This window comes from Giraffa tippelskirchi, chromosome X (genome assembly GCF_054371585.1).
Source record: "Giraffa tippelskirchi isolate mGirTip1 chromosome X, T2T-mGirTip1v1.2.pri, whole genome shotgun sequence".
Classification (NCBI taxonomy): Eukaryota; Metazoa; Chordata; class Mammalia; order Artiodactyla; family Giraffidae; genus Giraffa; species Giraffa tippelskirchi.
Window position 1 is genome coordinate 114,463,671 of NC_137289.1, and position 17,100 is coordinate 114,480,770.

The following is a 17,100-nucleotide window of genomic DNA, read 5'->3' on the forward strand; positions in this document are numbered from 1 at the left end:
TATGAGAAAACAATCTACAAAAGAGTGGGTATATGTATGTGTATAAATAAATCAGTTTGCTCATCACCTGGAACTAACAAAACATTGTAAATTAACTATATTTCAATAAAATTAATTTAAAAAATTAAAAACTATATTTAAAAACTCTAAAATTGTATCTCCAGTTGGAGATTGCTTCTCTTTCATGGTGCCTCTCTTTTTCCAGAGATCCCAATAGGCAAAAATCATCACTTATCAAGATGTGTTGTTGCTTAGTCACTAAGTTATGTCCAACTCTTTGTGACCCCATGGACTGTAGCCCGGCAGGCTCCTCTATCCATGGGATTTCCCAGGTAAGAATACTGGAGCAGGTGGCCATTTCCTTCTCCAGGGGATATTCCCAACCCAGGGATCAAACCTGCTTATTTCCTGTATCTCCTGCATTGGCAGGCAGTTGTTGTTTTTTGTTTTTTTTACAGCTAAGCCCCTAGGGAAGCCTATGAAGATTTACAGTTTTCAATATTCAAAGAGTTTAAATTTCAATCAGCCCAGCAATGGCAAAGAGCAAGGGAAGTGTGTTCCACAAACGATCCCCCCCCCAGATTTCCCTTGTAACATTTACATAATTAGAAGGATATAATATTTTATATCCATGTCATCATACACCCAGAAGCAATTAGCCACAGAGGACAAATTCATTTTTTATGATTCTTTCTTTTTCCTCAGCAGAAATTATTCACTCCAACCCCTAACAAGAAATTCAAAAGGTATGGGTTTAACATTACAGATCCTAGGACTTCCATGGTGGTCCAATGGTTAAGACTCCAAGCTCCAAACGCAGGTGGCCAAGGTTCGACTCTTGCTCAGGGAACTAGATCCCACATGCTGCAACTAAGAAGAGTTTGCATGTCATTGGAGAAACTGTATGGCCCAACAAAATTCTAAGAACCCACATGCTGCAATTAAGACTTTGTACAGATAGATGCATAGATAGTTGGATGGATGGATGGATGAATAAACAGATCAATCAACATTAACATTACAGATCACGGAGATATAGTCTGGAATATGACATAGAAGGGCAGTGCAGTTGCCATAAGAGCTAAGTCAAAGAAATGGCTGGAGTGTAGTGTCCCCTCCAGCCTTTTTCCCCTGTGATTATTATCTAAAGTTTTGCTTCACTCCTGAGAATTGAATGTAACCATTTTCTTTGCACTTGGAAGAGAGAACAATGTAAACATTTAACAGTCTGGGCCCACTCAAGCTTACCTTTGGAAATATGGGGCCCCTTTTTCCTGCATCCTGGAGGCAATACAAAAACCAAAAGCTTTTTGGACATTTTTCCTCAGTTAGCCTGCATGGCTAAAAGCAGTCAGAGGAAGGAGCAAGCCAACTCCCCTGGTGTTGGATATATCAGTATCAAATTCCATAGTTACCTTTCACCCCTCACTACAGACAGCAGCCCAGCTGCTTTTTCATACCGTGGATGACTCCATAGCCACTTAGGTATCAAAGGGTGACAGTGAGGGTCCTTAGTCCACCTGAATTCTCCATGCTATGCATTCCCCACAGGAGAAGGTCACTTAATAATCGACACACTCTGCCCTCCAATACAAATGAGACTGTACATGAACTAGGCATCCCAGCTCTAGAGCTGATCCATGCTAATTAGCCAGGCAAATCAAATGAGTCCTTTATTCCTAAGTTTAAATGAAGAAAGGTATGCAAGTAAAAGAGAAGATCATGATGAACAAAACAAACAATTTCTGGAGGAAAAGCCCCAGATATAATATATAAAACTGAAGAGAATACCATTAAACCTTCAAATAAGGAAACGTACTATAGAAGGAAACAATCAGAGCAGGTCTCCCCAACACCCTATTGGGAACGGCCCCACACAGCAAAAGGTGAGTGGTGGGCACATAAAGCTTCACCTGTATTGACTCGCTCCCGATTGCTCATATTGTCACCTGGGTGCTACGTCCTGTCACGTCAGCAGTGGCATTAGATTCTTATAGGAGAACAGACCCTACTGTGAACTGTGCACCTGAGGGATCGAGGTTGTGCTCTCCTTAGGAGAATAATCCTGAAATATACTACCCCTCTAACAGAAAAACTGTCCTCCAGGAAACCAGTCCCTAGTGTCAAAAATGTTGGCGGCTGCTGAATTGGAGAACAAGAAAAAGTTCTTGCAAATTATTAATGTAAAGTTTAAAACTTAATAGGTATCAGGTGCTCAGGTCAAAGCATCCCTGCCTCACCCAGTCTGTGATGGAACTTGGACTCAGTGTTCTGGCCCCGCCCACCGGCCCCACCCACCTGGTGACCACTTCCTTAAGGGACCCAAAGCCCACGCGCTCACCCGGCACAAACGGTCGCCATTTCCTGTCCATTCGAGAGACCGCACCCAGCCACCTGCCCCGTCCCGCCTCTGGCCGCCGTCATGGGTCACCGTGAGAAGGCTCCGAGGAGGCGGCCAGGACCTCCGCACCCGCTGCTGCCCACCCCGTTGCTGCCTCCACCGCACCTGCCTCATCCGAGACGCCTTCCGGAGGGTCTTGCCACTGCCCGCCATGTCGCCCGCAGCGGCCCTGAAGGTGCGCTACCACTACCGCCCCAAGTGCGAGGCCGCGGTCAACAGCCGCGCCGCCCTGGAGCTCCACGCCACCTTCCAGTGCCTGGCCAGGGCCTGCTCCCCGTACCACCACCAGAACGTGGCCTTGCAGCCCTTCTCCCGCTTCTTCCTGCTCCGCTCCCAGGAGCACAGCGAGACGGCCAAGAGCCTGCTGTTCCTGCAGAACCGGCGTGGGGGCCGCGTCTCCTTCCTGGACATCAGGATGCCCGAGACCCAAGAGCGGGAGAGCAGCCTCCAGGCCATGCAGGACGCCCTGCACCTGGAGAAGAGCGTCAGCCAGAGCCTGCTCGACCTGCACCAGCTGGCCACCGACAGCAGCGACACCCACCTGTGCCACTTCCTGGAGATGCACCACCTGGACCAGCAGCTCGAGTTCATCAAAGAGCTAGGAGACCATCTCACCAACGTGCGCAAGAAGGGGGGGCCGGAAGGCCGTCTGACAGAGTACGTCTTTGACAAGTTCACACTGGCGCAGGCGGCAAGGACTGAGCCTGGACTGGACTTTCCCCTGAGTCCCAGGTGACTGCCCAAGGTCACCCTGCTTGCCATGCAGACCGCAGTGTTGCCCTTGCAGAAAAAGTTCACCTAAGTTTTTTTTCTTGCAGTTTTGCCAGTTCTTCACATAAAGTTACTTGGTTCCTAAATAAATAAAGGTCCCTCTGTTTGATTCTTGTGTACAACTCTTTTAAACTTTAAAACAGGTATCCAGGAGTCTCTCTCAGCTACCCAGGTCTGGTCCATATGCAGCTCAGGATCTCTGCAGAGGGATGGAGAAGGGGCTCATGGGATCCTGGAAAACACAGGACCCACATGAACAAAGGAGGTGGAGAGGGTGGGGTGGGCCGTCTGAGGCCCTAGTCTATGTGGGTACATGGTAAATTGATATGCATATATATATATATATAAACTAGTACGGCATTCAAAATACTGGTTGTCTTTTAGGGAGAAGTGAAGAATGAGATTGGACAGGGAGTAAAATAAGGGAGTCTTCAATCTTACCTGAAAACTTTTAGCTCAATAGATTATACATGTTAATGTTTGTGGCTTCTGAGTAGCACCTTGGGTCCTAAACAGGTATGGCAGGCTCTGTTTTTAACAGTGTCTCGCTGAACAACAATGATACTGGTAACTAAGCCATAGGCTGACTTTCCTATAGATACAGGAGTGACGTCCTAGCTCACCATGGTAGTCACACATATTGTCCTTAAAAAACATATTGTCATATATGTTGTTGTTCAGTCTATAAGTCACGTCCAGCTTTGTAACTCCACGGACTGCAGCATGCCAGGCTTCCTTGTCCTTCACCATCTCCCAGAGCTTGCTCAACTTCATGTCCATTGAGTTGTTGATGCTAACAATCTCATCCTGTCATCCCCTTCTCCTCCTGTCTTCAATCTTTCCCAGCATCAGAGTCATTTCTAATGAGTTGGCTCTTTGCATCAGGTGGCCAAAGTATTGGCGCTTCAGCTTCAGTCCTTCCACTGAATATTCAGTGTTGATTGCCGTTAGGATTGACTGGTTTGATCGTCTTGCAGTCCAAGGGACCGTCAAGAGTTTTCTCCAGCACCACGGTTCAAAAGCATCAATTCTTTGGCACTCAACAATTTTTATGGTCCAAATGTCTCACATACACACACTCACACACATATTTTTTCCCCCTTCCATTATACCCTTTCTTCCACTAAAGTAATCATACCAGAAAACGCAAATTACCTCAGGAGGAGGGCTGAAAAATATGTGGTCAAGGTTAAGGTCAAATTTTTGTTACTGAATAAAAAATAAAATAAGACTCCCCGAATGTTAAGCCAGTGATTTTGGCTCCTTTAGAGAAAGTAGGTGAGTGAGGGTGAGTTGAGGCTGGGAGACAAGTTAGGAGACATGGTAGCAGGGCAGAGAGACAGTGGTGGCTGGAAATAGTGGTCGCTGAAGAAATGAAGAGATCTTTGCATGTTCCAGATGGATTTTGGACAAAGAGACAAGATTTGCTTATGAGACAGAGGATAAATATGGGAAATGGTGGAAAATAATCTCCATCCCAGTGTTTTCACTTGATCACCTGGGTTGAAAGTGTTGCTACTAATTAATCTGGGGACATTAGCGGGGAGACGAGAAGGATGTGGGAAGGCATGTCATGTAAGTCTCAGATGCCTATTAGATGTGCAAGTGGAAATGTCTTGCAGGCAGCCAGAAAACTGAAATTGAAGCTCAGGTGGAAGTTGAGCGCTGCTCTGAGGGGCATCTCTGGGGCTAGCGCCTGGTGTGCCCCTCCCACCTCTTGTTCGTAAAAAAGCTTACAGCAAATTTCATCAGAGAAGTGAGATTGTACAGAAACAAATGAAAACAGTCAGCCAAGAACAAATAATAGTTTAGCCATTAAAACACCTTCAGTTTCTTCTCAAGGGCTTTATATAATATTCTGAGATATATCCTTTAGTGGTATTGCAGTTACCAAAACCCCACCATGTAGAAAGAGTTAACTACATGTTGGCCACAAGAATGTATAACCCAGACCTGCTGAAACCAGAAGGTTCATGACTGAGATTCCTGAAAACATCACCCTGTTACCTCGCCATTAACAGATCAGAGAACTGAACACAAGGTGATCATGCACCCCGAGACCCTTTGCCTCACACTGTTGTTAAAAACCTTCTGGTGAAAGCAACTGGAGAGCTGGGGTCTTCTCAGCATGAGCTGCTGGTTCTCCTTGCCTGGCCTGAGATAAAGGCTGTACTTTCCCTTATACAACCAGTGCCAGTAGATTGGTTTCTTTGTGTTTTGAAGAGTGAACCCCAGGGTTGTTGAGTAACAAGGTGAGATAACAGTATTGAAAATAAACATAGGAGAGCCGACATCTTCTTGAGAGTGCTGGACTCACAGGACTGGATAAACTAACTGTTGCACAAGGAAATAAGCAGAGTCCTGGGAGATTAAGTGAGAGATCACAAGGGTCAGGCCACATATGCTTTCTAGTTAGATTTCTTTGGTACTGAAATAGTTTATACAGTATCTAATGTATCATGAGCTCATTTAACAAACCTAGGCCAACTGAACCAGTTCACCTAATTAACAAGTGCTCCCCACTGTCTGTGTACAGGAAGCAGTTTATGTGATGCAGGGCTGTGTGGGCTGCTCTGTTGTACAGGTCTGTATAGTCAAAGTTATGGTCTTTCCAATAGTCATGTACGGATGTGAAAGTTGAACCATAAAGAAGGCTGAGTGCCGAAGAATTGATGCTTTTGAACTGTGGCGCAGGAGAAGATTCTTGATAGTCCCTTGGACAGCAAAGAGATCAAACCAGTCAATCCTAAAGGAAATCAGTCCTGAATATTCACTGGAAGGACTGATGCTGAAGCTGAAGCTCCAATACTTTGGCTACCTGATGTGAAGAGTTGACTCACTGGAAAAGACCTTGATGCTGGGAAAGACTGAGGGCAAGAAGAAAAGGGCAACAAAGGATGAGATGGTTGGATGGCGTCACTGACTCAATGGACATGAGTTTGAGCAAACTCCAGGAGATAGTGAAGGACAGGGAAGCCTGGCCTGCTGCAGGCCATGCGGTTGCAAAGAGTTGGACATGCTTTAGCGACTGAACAACAATCTCAACAACTTGCCAAGTCGAGAGGAAGGGATTCTACATGATAAGGAGGAAAGTCTTCCACATCTTGCTTGTCTCACCAGGATCCACACCTGTCCTCTCTTCTCACAGTCCCATTCCTTCCTTATCTCTCCATCTGCTCATCCAGTGGATTCCATGCCAAGGGCCCTAAATTCTTGCTACTCAAAGTATAAGCTCCCTGACACCAAGAATGCTGGCTTCATTTGGGAGTTTGCTAGAAATGCAGATTCCTAGCCTGACCCCAGACCAAGTGAACCAGAATCTGTACTTGAATGGAATCCCTAGTGATTCATGTGCAAAGTAAAGTTTGAGAAGCGCTGATCTACAGAATCTTCTCAGGTCTCTCCAGGCTCAACTTCTACTAAAAGTAGCCATACCAAAACAGTTTCTAAGAGAGTAAAAATTCACCATTGTGCACCCTACTCTTCAACACATCACCTGGTGACCAGTAGAAAGGTGTTCACGTCAACTTATCAACAGGCTCTATTTGCCACTGACTTGGTCCAGTTGGCAATGGTGAGTCAGCTTCGTTTGTTTCAGCTAGGATCTGTGTATTCTAGACTTTGTGGCTCTCAACCGTGTGTTTATTATTATTATGCTCCTCCTTCTCAGAACTCTTATTCTCCCTGAAGCTCATATATGTGGTGATGGATTAACTGATGGATGAAGATAAATAATGATGTCTTTCCAAGGGGACCTCAAATATCCACTCTTAAGATTCGGAGGGAGGCTGGACTTCCAGAATGGTGATGTGAGGAGTGTGGGAAAATCTTATCCATGGAGATACATAGATTAAGCTGGTGACATTGGAAGAGATGTGCAATTCTGCTTGCATACAAGTTGTCTCAGTGAACACCAAATGAGGGCAGATCTCATTTCTGCAATCCATTTATGGAGCTATTCTGAATGGAATCCACATAACTGCACAAGGCAGAGAGGATCTGGAAGATAGTAAAAGACAGGGAAGCCTGGAGTGCTGCAGTTCACAGGGTTGAAAAGAGTGGAACATGACTCACTGACTGAACAACAAGAGAGAATTAAAGTAAAAGCAAAGCTTGCTTTATAAAAGTTATACAATACACTTGGAATAAACACAACATTGTAAATTAACTATACTCCAATATTTTTCTAAAGCTTTACTGGCTTGATTTATACGAACAGTTGATAGGTCATGTAAAAAATAAAAGAAAAATAAGCATCACTGATTATTAGAGATGATGGTTAAGACTGAAAGACAAGGGGATAACCCAATAGGGAGCAATTGTTCATAGCTGGCATAGAATGAGGGTGATGGACACCAGAGTCTTTGTTTGTTTGATTATTTTTATTATCAGCTTTGAGTTAAAAAGGCAGAAACTGGAATTTTTTATAACTCATTAACATTACTTGACAAAATGTCAGGAGTTTTAATAAAGCAAAAGGATGAAGTAAATCATGAACACATTCAAATATGTGTATTCCCTCAATATAGCCTTCTCTTCACTATCTACTGAAATAATTTTTAAATGCTTTGAGTTTCTTCCCAATTCACTATTACTTTTTTCAGTCTTGGAAAACCCATTCGGTCATAGATTTAAGATTTTGTGGGTGCTTATGAGGGAGCCAAATTGACTGCCATAAACTGAACTGATGTGTAGCACTAATACTCATGGCTGTACTGGGATATCCTTTTAATTTTACTTTTTGTTAAGGATAGGCTCCATTTTAAGAGAAAGAAGTGAAATGCACATAGAGAAAAACCAAGTTGAGTTTTCACTGCTCAATTTTCGGAGTTCAGTATAAAATATTGTAAGACAAAATAAACAGATAAAAGGTTTCCTTTAAAATAATTTATAACATACTTTAAGCTATTCCATGCTTCCCAATTCTATAGTCATTTATATTTTAAGTTTGTGGTCTTTTATAATTTCATTTATTCAGTGTTTATTTATAAGCCCCTCTATAAAATAGAGACGGAGAAAAGAAGGAGGGAGAAAGGAGGAAGAGGAAAGCAACAGGAAGGAAAAAAGGAATTTTGATATAAAGTAGACATGATTATTTTTTCTTATTTAAAGATTGCTTTCTTCTCACTTTTTGTTTGTTTCTCTCATATGTAGTCACCTACATAAGCCAATTACAAACTGTTTTGGGAGTAAGAGAGCAGTGGCTCACATTTTCTGAAAACAGACACATAACTTCCTTCAATCATTTTCTTCCTCTGCTATTAGGAATTCCTTTCTCTCCACCTTGAGACTTAACCTTTAAGACGCCACAATCTTTACAAAAAAAACACACACCAGGCTCACATTTTGTAGAGCATGATCTCAATAATAATAATAATAACATGTATAATATAAGACTACTATATTAACCAGGGTTGAGTGAAGACATCTGGCTTGCAGGATATTTTTAAACTGTAGTTTCTTATAATTACTGCAAAAATATCATTTGTCTGGGCCATCTGTGGTGTGGTAAAAATAATCTTGCTTTACAGAAGGAGCTTTTTAATTTGCAATGATTAAAATAAGGACCTTAGACTTGTGTGCTGTAGACAGAGCTCTGTATTATGTAATACATGCAGAGGTCTTGAAATGCACTATGAATGTGGTTTCCTCTCCTTTTTACTCAACTGATCCCAAGGAACCCCAAGGGATGCCCTTATCGAGGACAGCCCATCCCTATGTCCAGTTATACTCACTATTGTACGAGAAGATGAGGGAAGTCTTGGGAGATGGAGAGATCATAAGTATCAGGCCACCCATCCTTTCTAAGCAGATTTCTTTTGCAGTGAAACAGCTCCTATGGTATCTAATGTGTCACGAGCTCATTTAACAAACCTAGGTCTACTCAACCAGTTCACCTAATTAACAGGTGCTCTCTACTGTCTCTGTACATGGAGTCAGGTGATGTGAAGGGCACACTCAAGACTCATGGCTGGGGGGCTGCTCTAGGTCCTCTCCCATGGGGAGATGAATGTGTACACCAAGAATAACCCCTGTTCTTTATGATATTACTAACACTACTTGACATGTACAGATAGCTGGATAATTTAATTACCAGTTAAAGCAAGACAAACAGTATAAGAGAGAGCAGCTAATATTAAAACTGAGTTGTGTACTTTATTGTGATTCCATAAAGGTGAGAGGAAACATCATCAAACTAAAAGTGAGAAGAGCAATGTTAACACTTATAAATAATTCGAAAGAAATCTAGATGGAGTCTACACCCAGGGTGACTCCTTAGTATCTTGAGTTTATTTTCTAATTAAAAATAATCAAACAGATAATCTGAATAGGCCAATATCTACTAAGAAAAAAGGACCAATAGTTAATCACCTTCCAAGACAGAATGCCCCAGGTCTAAATGAGTTCAGAATTCTATCAGAATTCTAAATGGGATGAATTCTGCCAGGTTTTTAAGAACAGATTGTATCAATGCTTCTACAATCTATTCCAGAAGACAGAAGCTTAGGGAATACTTTCTAACTCATGCTATGAGGGCAGCAGTATCCTAATGCCAAAATCAAACAAGGAAATTACAAGAAAACAACAGACCAACATCTCTCATGAACATAAGGCAAAAATCCCCAACAAATATTAGCAGATCAAATACAACAACATATTAAAAAGAAACCTTATATGTCAAAACTTATTTTGTGCAGGTAGGCCCTTATACAGTGGTAGACCCAAATCAACTTCAATATTGTAAATGATGTCCTCCACTCTAGAGAAGCAAGTACACACCAGATAGAGTTCACATTCGAGCAAATTCAGTTCAGTTCAGTTCAGTCGCTCAGTCGTGTCCGACTCTTTGCAACCCCATGAATTGCAGCACATCAGGCCTCCCTGTCCATACTCTTCACGGGGTTCTCAAGGTAAGAATACTGAAGTGGTTTGCCATGCCCTTCTCCAGTGGACCACATTCTGTCAGACCTCTCCACCATGAATTGCTAGCCCTAAAATAGTTTCACAATCACATTTTTTAAGGTGAAAAACAGCACACTTATGAAAGGCATATATCAGTATAAACAATGACAATTCAATGAGTGTTTGCGTACTTGGCACCTAATTTAGAACAGAGTATACCCTCAGATATGCAGATGACATCACCCTTGTGTCAGAAAGCAAAGAGGAACTAAACAGACTCTTGATGACTGTGAAAGAAGAGAGTGAAAAAGCTGGCTAAAACCTCAACATTCAAAAAGTGAAGATCATGGCATCGGTCCCATCACTTCATGGCAAGTAGATGGGGAAACAATGGAAACAGCAAGAGATTTTATTTTGGGGGACTCCAAAATCACTGCAGATGGTGACTGCAACCATGAAATTAAGACGCTTCCTCCTTGGAAGAAAAGCTATGACAAACCTAGATAGCGTATTAAAAAGCAGAGACATCACTTTGCCAACAAAGGCCTGTATAGTCAAAAATGGTTTTTCCAGTAGTCATGTATAGATGTGGGAGCTGTACCATAAAGAAGGCTAAGCACCGAAGAATTGATGCTTTTGAACTATGGTGCTGGAGAAGACTCTTGAGAGTCCCTTGGACTGCAAGGAGATCCAACCAGTCCAGCCTAAAAGCAATCAACCCTGAATATTCATTGCAAGGACTGATGCTGAAGCTGAAGCTCCAATACTTTGGCCACCTGATATGAAGAGCAGACTGATTAGAAAAGACCCTGATGCTGGGAAAGATCGAAGGCAGGAGGAGAAGGGGACAACAGAGGGTGAGATGGTTGGATGGCATCACCGAGTCAATGGACATGAGTTTGAGCAGACTCCAAGAGACGGTGAAGGACAGGGAAGCCTGGCATGCTGCAGTCCACGGGGTCGCAAGAATCGGACATGACTGAGTGACTGAACAATAACAAATTATCAGTACCTCAGAGTCACCTGAACACTCCTGCCTGACCCCTCCTTCCTCTAATCAGTCTAGAATTACTCACGGTACAAATGCATATTACTTATTCTCTTGCTCTCACTCTATATGTTTAACACATAAATGATCTGTTTTTCATTTTAGCTCATTTAGTAGTGTGTGAATATAATACTCCTACAGCATATTTTTCTCTGTGACTGTTTTTTTGAACTTCGTACTGATGCATGCAGCTCCTGTACTGTTTTTCTGTTGTATAAGATCCCAGTGCATCTTCTTCCAATGAATAAATTAGTCCTTTCTCCCATGGAAGCCCACTTGGGCTGATTCTGGTTTTTGCCTTTAGAAGCAATGCTGCTCAGGACATTCTGTAAGCATGGTTTAGTGCTTGTGTGTGAGTATTACATGCAAAATACTGGAACTGTGGGTCATCAACTAGGCTCTTGTTTATTTTATTGAACATACCAAACTGCTCTCCCCCGATGCTGTGTGAAGTTGAGTAGGAGTTACTCCAGTCCTTCATGAACACTTGGTATTTTCCAAATGTTTAATTTTTACAGTTTTCTGTGTATGTTTAGCATATAGCCTGGCATATTGAAACCAGCAGACTGTCAGAACAGTGATGTTGTAACATCATTCTATTTCTGTTTACTTAGCAGAGCCATTAAAATTTTGGATTTATTCCACATGTATAGCAGCACAGCTTTCAACCTAGAAAGTGACAGAGAGTGAATCTGTGTGGAAATACCAAATTATCTGAGGCTAGTACAGCCCACTGGGGTTCCCTGGTGGCTCAGTGGTAAAGAAACCACCTGCCAAGCAGGTGACACAGGTTTGAGCCCTGGATCGAGATGATCCCCTGGAGAAGGGCATGGCAACCCACTCCAGTATTCTCACCTGGAAAATCCCATGGACCGAGGAGCGTGGAGGGCTACAGGCCATGGGGTTGCAGAGAGTCAGATGCAACTTAGTGACTGAACAACAACAGTACAGCATGTTACATTGAATATTCCTCCCTGAAGGGACCACTGCCAGAAGACAGCATAAATATACTACCCAGAAGAGGGAATAAATATTTAGAGACACTGTCCTGGTTAAAGATTGTAGAGAGTGATTTAATATTATCCTGCACAATCTAGTTTTAATTTTTTTTCTTCCTGATTTACATTCTCACAGAGCTCAATTGTATTCAAACAGCTGGATGTCTCATAAAATTCAAACATGTTCTTCTCATCTATATTAATACCTGTAAGGAGAATGTTAAAACATGACAATGTGTTTCAGTCTGGTCTGGAAAAAATAAAAACGTTTCAGTTGAGTCTTTTCAATATGAAATAACTTTTTTTGCCACTTTAATGTAAAGAAATGTTGATAAATATGCTACTAACAGTTAAGGCCTCTTCTACAATAATTTATTTCAAAAGTGTATTTATCCCATCCAAGAGACATGTGAATGATCTTTGCAGTGCCTCTTTTTTTTTTTTAATTTATTGATTTGGCTGTGCTGGGTCTTAGTTGCAACATTCAATATCTTTAGTTGCAGCATGTGGAATCTAGTTCCTTGACCAGGGATTGAACCTGGGCCCCCTGTATTGGGAATGCAGAGTCTTATCCACTGGACCACCAGGGAAGTCCCTGCAGGGTCTGTTAACAAATGCTTTAGAACAAGTCCACAGCACATTATTAGAACCTGCTTCAAACATGGAGAAGATAAACAACAACAACAAAAAATTAAGGTTCCTATGAATCTCTTAGAATCTGTGTTCTCATTATTCAAGTTTCTTAAATCATTCATACATGTTACCTCAATTTAAAATACATCTTCCATTTCTCATTCAGATTTGCCCTCAAGCAGGACTGGAACAACTGTGCAACACTTAACCCGGAGTGAGCAGTAGGCATAGAAATGTTAGGTGCAGTGGTAACAAAAGTCCTAGAGTATTACGTGTCACTGAAGCCTAGAATGGTCAGGTATTAATTTTAGACAGATTTTAAGTATGAGATGTAATGCGACCAAGTTTCTGACAGATATTTTTCTGGTCCACCTTTCAAATTAATGTACTGATACTAAAACTTGCTTGGAAATGAATGTCACTTGTCATTGGAGATGTAGAAAATTCCAACCACGTGTGGCATTATTCTCCTCTCTAGGTGGAAATTTCACCTAAATTCTGCCACTGCAGATCCTTAAACCATAAGGACCACTTCCAGAAACTGTGATGAGGAGAGACGTGACCCCTGATCTCTTCTGGGGGTAAGGAGTCATGGAGTTCATGCTCACTTGGGTGCAGTGCGGGGATTTGTTAGAGGTTGGTTCCATCATAGCCACTGGTCACAAATTAGTCCACTGGGTCGCAAAGAGTCCCACTCAACTGAGGCAACTGAGCACACATGCGCATGCACTAAGATTTTTATATATACCATTTTACCAGGCACAGGTACCCAAATACACTAGGGGCTCAGATGGCCCACCCCACCCTCTTACCTAGTTTGTTTATGAGGGGAAGATGGATTTTGTGTTTTCCAGGCGCCCATGGATTACCTTCTCCCTCCCTCTGTGGAGATCCTGAGCTGCATGTGGATGGTGCCTGGGTACCTGAAGATATTCCTGGATCTCTGTTTTAAAACTTAAAAGGTGAGAGATTTGCACACATAAATCAGAGACCTTTACTGATGCATCAACTAATAACTTAAGTGTCAATACACGTGAAGCTTTACCTGCTCACTCACTTTCTGCTCTGTTGATCCATTCCTAACAGGCCACAGAACCTCTCTCACCCCAAGTCTCAAAGATTGTCTCCTACATTTTCTTGGGAACTTTCATAGGTTCATTTTTATTTGCATTATATATGCTCAGGTAATTTTTCTGTCCTAAAAGGAATGAGGTAAGTTTTTTCATTTTTATTTTTTGCAGATGTATTTATATATTGATTGTTCCAACAGCATTTGCTGAAAAGAATATCTTTCCTTTTTGAATGGCCTTTCATCTTTGTCAGAGTATAATTGGCCATAGAGATATGGGCTCATTTTGGTTCAACCCATCTATGTTTCAGGTACATTCATTTATGTGAAACTTTTTTCATTACCATACAATTGTGAAAACACTGATTTTATAGTAAGGTTTCAAATTTGACGGTGTGAGTTTTCAAATTTTTTTAAAGAGTTTTTTCAGATATTTACTTTTCTTGCCATTGTATATTAGGTTAAAAATTAACTTGTCTAGTGCTTGGATTTTTATTCAAATTGTGCTGAATACATAGATCAGTTTTGTGAAAAGCTGATATGACAACACTGACTAGGAACATAATATACCACTCCATCTATAACAGAAAACTCCATCACATTAAGAAACAATCTAGATGAGAATAAAAGAAACTGCAGCACCATAGGTGATTGTAGGTCAACTGTGAGATGGAAGAGCTACTCTGGGAATAGCACACATGTCACCCTGCCCTGCCCTGCCCTGAGCCTCTCTTACTTATACCGAGCATAAGGACCTGTGCCATTTGACCACCTTTCATCTCCCCAAACTTGTACTCCAAAGACAGTGAATGAGGTTAAGAAAACTGCAGACCTGTACAGAAGGGAAACATCAGGACACAGCTACCTCCAAAGGGAAAACATTTGCCTTCCTATGTCTGAAATAACATCTTTATCTTGGCAGCAGTGAGGGTCCTTAGCCTACCTGAATTCTCCATGCCATGTATTCCCCAAAGGAGAAGGTCACTGAATAATTGACACACTCTGCCGTTCCACACAGAGGAAACTATACCTCTTCTCCCTCCTGCCTTTCATCTGCATTTTTTTTTAGGGACAGTGGCTAAATTCATGAATGTGTACCATATTCAGATGAAACAGGGAAATACATTTTATGCACAGATCTTCCTCAATTTGTCATGGAGTTATATCCCGATAAATCCTTCATGAATTGAAAATACCCTAAATAAAAAATGTATGTTAAATACCTGACTATCAAAATGAGCATCATAGCTTAGCGTAGGCTTCCTTAAATGCAATCAGAACACCCACGTAGCCTACAGTTGGGGAAAATACTCTAACACAAGGCCTGTTTATACAAAAGTGTTAAATAATCCCATGATATTTACTGAACACTAAACTGAAAGTGAAAAACAAAATGCTTGTGCAGGGACAGGGTGCTTTAAGTGTATTGGTTGTTTACCTTCATGATCCTGTTGTAGGAAGGGGGGGCCCCTCCAGGGCCTGAAGAGTTGGCTCATGTCTAACACTCGGAAAAGAATTGTCCGAGGAGACACGTGCTGATAAAACAAGAGACTTTATTGGAAGAGGGCACCCGGGCAGAGAGCAGCAGGGTAAGTGAACCCAGGAGAACTGCTCTGCCACGTGGCTCACAGTCTCAGGTTTTATGTTGATGGGATTAGTTTCTGGGTTGTCTTTGGCCAATCATTCTGACTCAGAGTCCTTCCTAGTGGCGCACGCATCACTCAGCCAAGATGGATGCTAGCGAGAGGGATTCTGGGAGGTATACAGACACATGGGGTCTCCTTTTGACCTTTCCCAAACTCTTTTGGTTGGCGATGGCTTATTAGTTCCATGTTCCTTATCAGGACCTCCTGTCATAAAACAACTCATGCAAATGGTTACTTGAGAGCCTGGCCAGGGTGGGCAGTTTCAGTCAGTGTGTTTCCCCTAACAATCCTGTGGTTGCCTGGAAGCCATGGGCCAGCATCACAAGAAAGGACACAGGGCATATTGCTAGCCTAGGACAAGATCTAAATTCAGAATTTCAAGTACAGCTTCTGTAAAGAGGAAGGGTTAATTTTGACTCCATGCTGAATCTGTTTCTATGACTTTAACCCTTGTTTTGGCCATTTGAGGAACTCTTCTCTGAGTGTGCAACAGTGTGATGGAAACTTTGGCCATCCTTTACTCTTGATTTCCCTTGCAGAAGACTGACGAACACAGTCAGTCACTGGAAAGCAATTTTTATCAGCAAGACACAGCTGCATTTTCTTGTTGATTAGCAGCCTTGCTACAAGTTTTTCCAGCAGAAATAGATCATCCAGAAGCATGCAGACAAACATTATCTCTTCTGTGTTAGTTTATTAGAACAGACAACACAGGTCACAGATCATCCATGTTGTGCTCGACAGACATTCTGACATCCCAGGTGGACAAATGATCTGTGAAGCCATCTAAACCATTCTTTGTCTTCACCACTTACTCTCTGCTGTTTCCAATATAAAGCAAATCTAGCCATCCTGTTTCATTATGTACCATGCTACTTTTCCAAATCTGCCCAACCAAAGGCCCCAGGACAAGCAAGCAAGGAGCTGGGCAGGGGAGCAGCAGTGAATACTGTTTTGTTAACTTCCTACTCCCCACCCCCAATCCCTGCCCCCTCCTTCCTCTGTTGAATTTAATCAAATTCAGGGGAAATTCCTTTGTTTTCTCCTAGTCAGGATATTAGAGAAGAAGATTCTTTGGCCTAAGTTAATTCTAACTATTTGTAAAACAAATAAGCTCAGGTTGGTTGGAAGGGAATATAACTTCCTGTGAATTACCATGACAATTCAAGTTTAAATGGCTCCTTAGCCGTTTTGCAAGAGAAAAGACCATATATGCAGATGGACAACAATATACTAGAGGAGCAAACCAACCTACACTAAAATTAAACTCACACACTCCCAGCTGTTAAGTGAAGGGGAACAGAATATGCCACCCCAAGGTCTGCCTCTTGGGCATAAGGCTTATCTTGAGCTGAGCATATTTAAGGAACAACAGACACAGGAGAAGCTCTGAAAACATTTGGTAAGACACGGACATTTACATTCATAAAGAAAATATTCATTTGCTATGTGTCCCTCTCTATAACAGGAACGGGAGGATGACTAAATTTCTGTAAACTATTATGTATGGAGAAGGTTCCAACTTAAAATTTGCATGACAACCTTAGCTTTGTTTACTGTGCTTCTCCTGATCACCTCCCCTAAGTGTCTCCTCCACCTTCAACATCTTCTGTCTTCAGATGGTGTTTAAG

The 17,100-nt window shown here is 42.1% G+C and overlaps 1 non-coding gene and 1 pseudogene across 1 annotated transcript; one reads left to right on the top strand and one right to left on the bottom strand.

Annotated features, from left to right (window-relative positions):
• The first annotated feature begins 2,552 nt into the window (after nt 1-2,552).
• LOC145535735 (ferritin heavy chain pseudogene) lies at nt 2,553-3,137 on the top strand (annotated as a pseudogene).
• Nucleotides 3,138-12,638: 9,501 nt separating this feature from the next.
• TRNAG-CCC (transfer RNA glycine (anticodon CCC)) lies at nt 12,639-12,711 on the bottom strand. The gene has a single exon. It is a non-coding gene; the product is annotated as a tRNA-Gly (tRNA).
• Nucleotides 12,712-17,100: the final 4,389 nt, after the last annotated feature.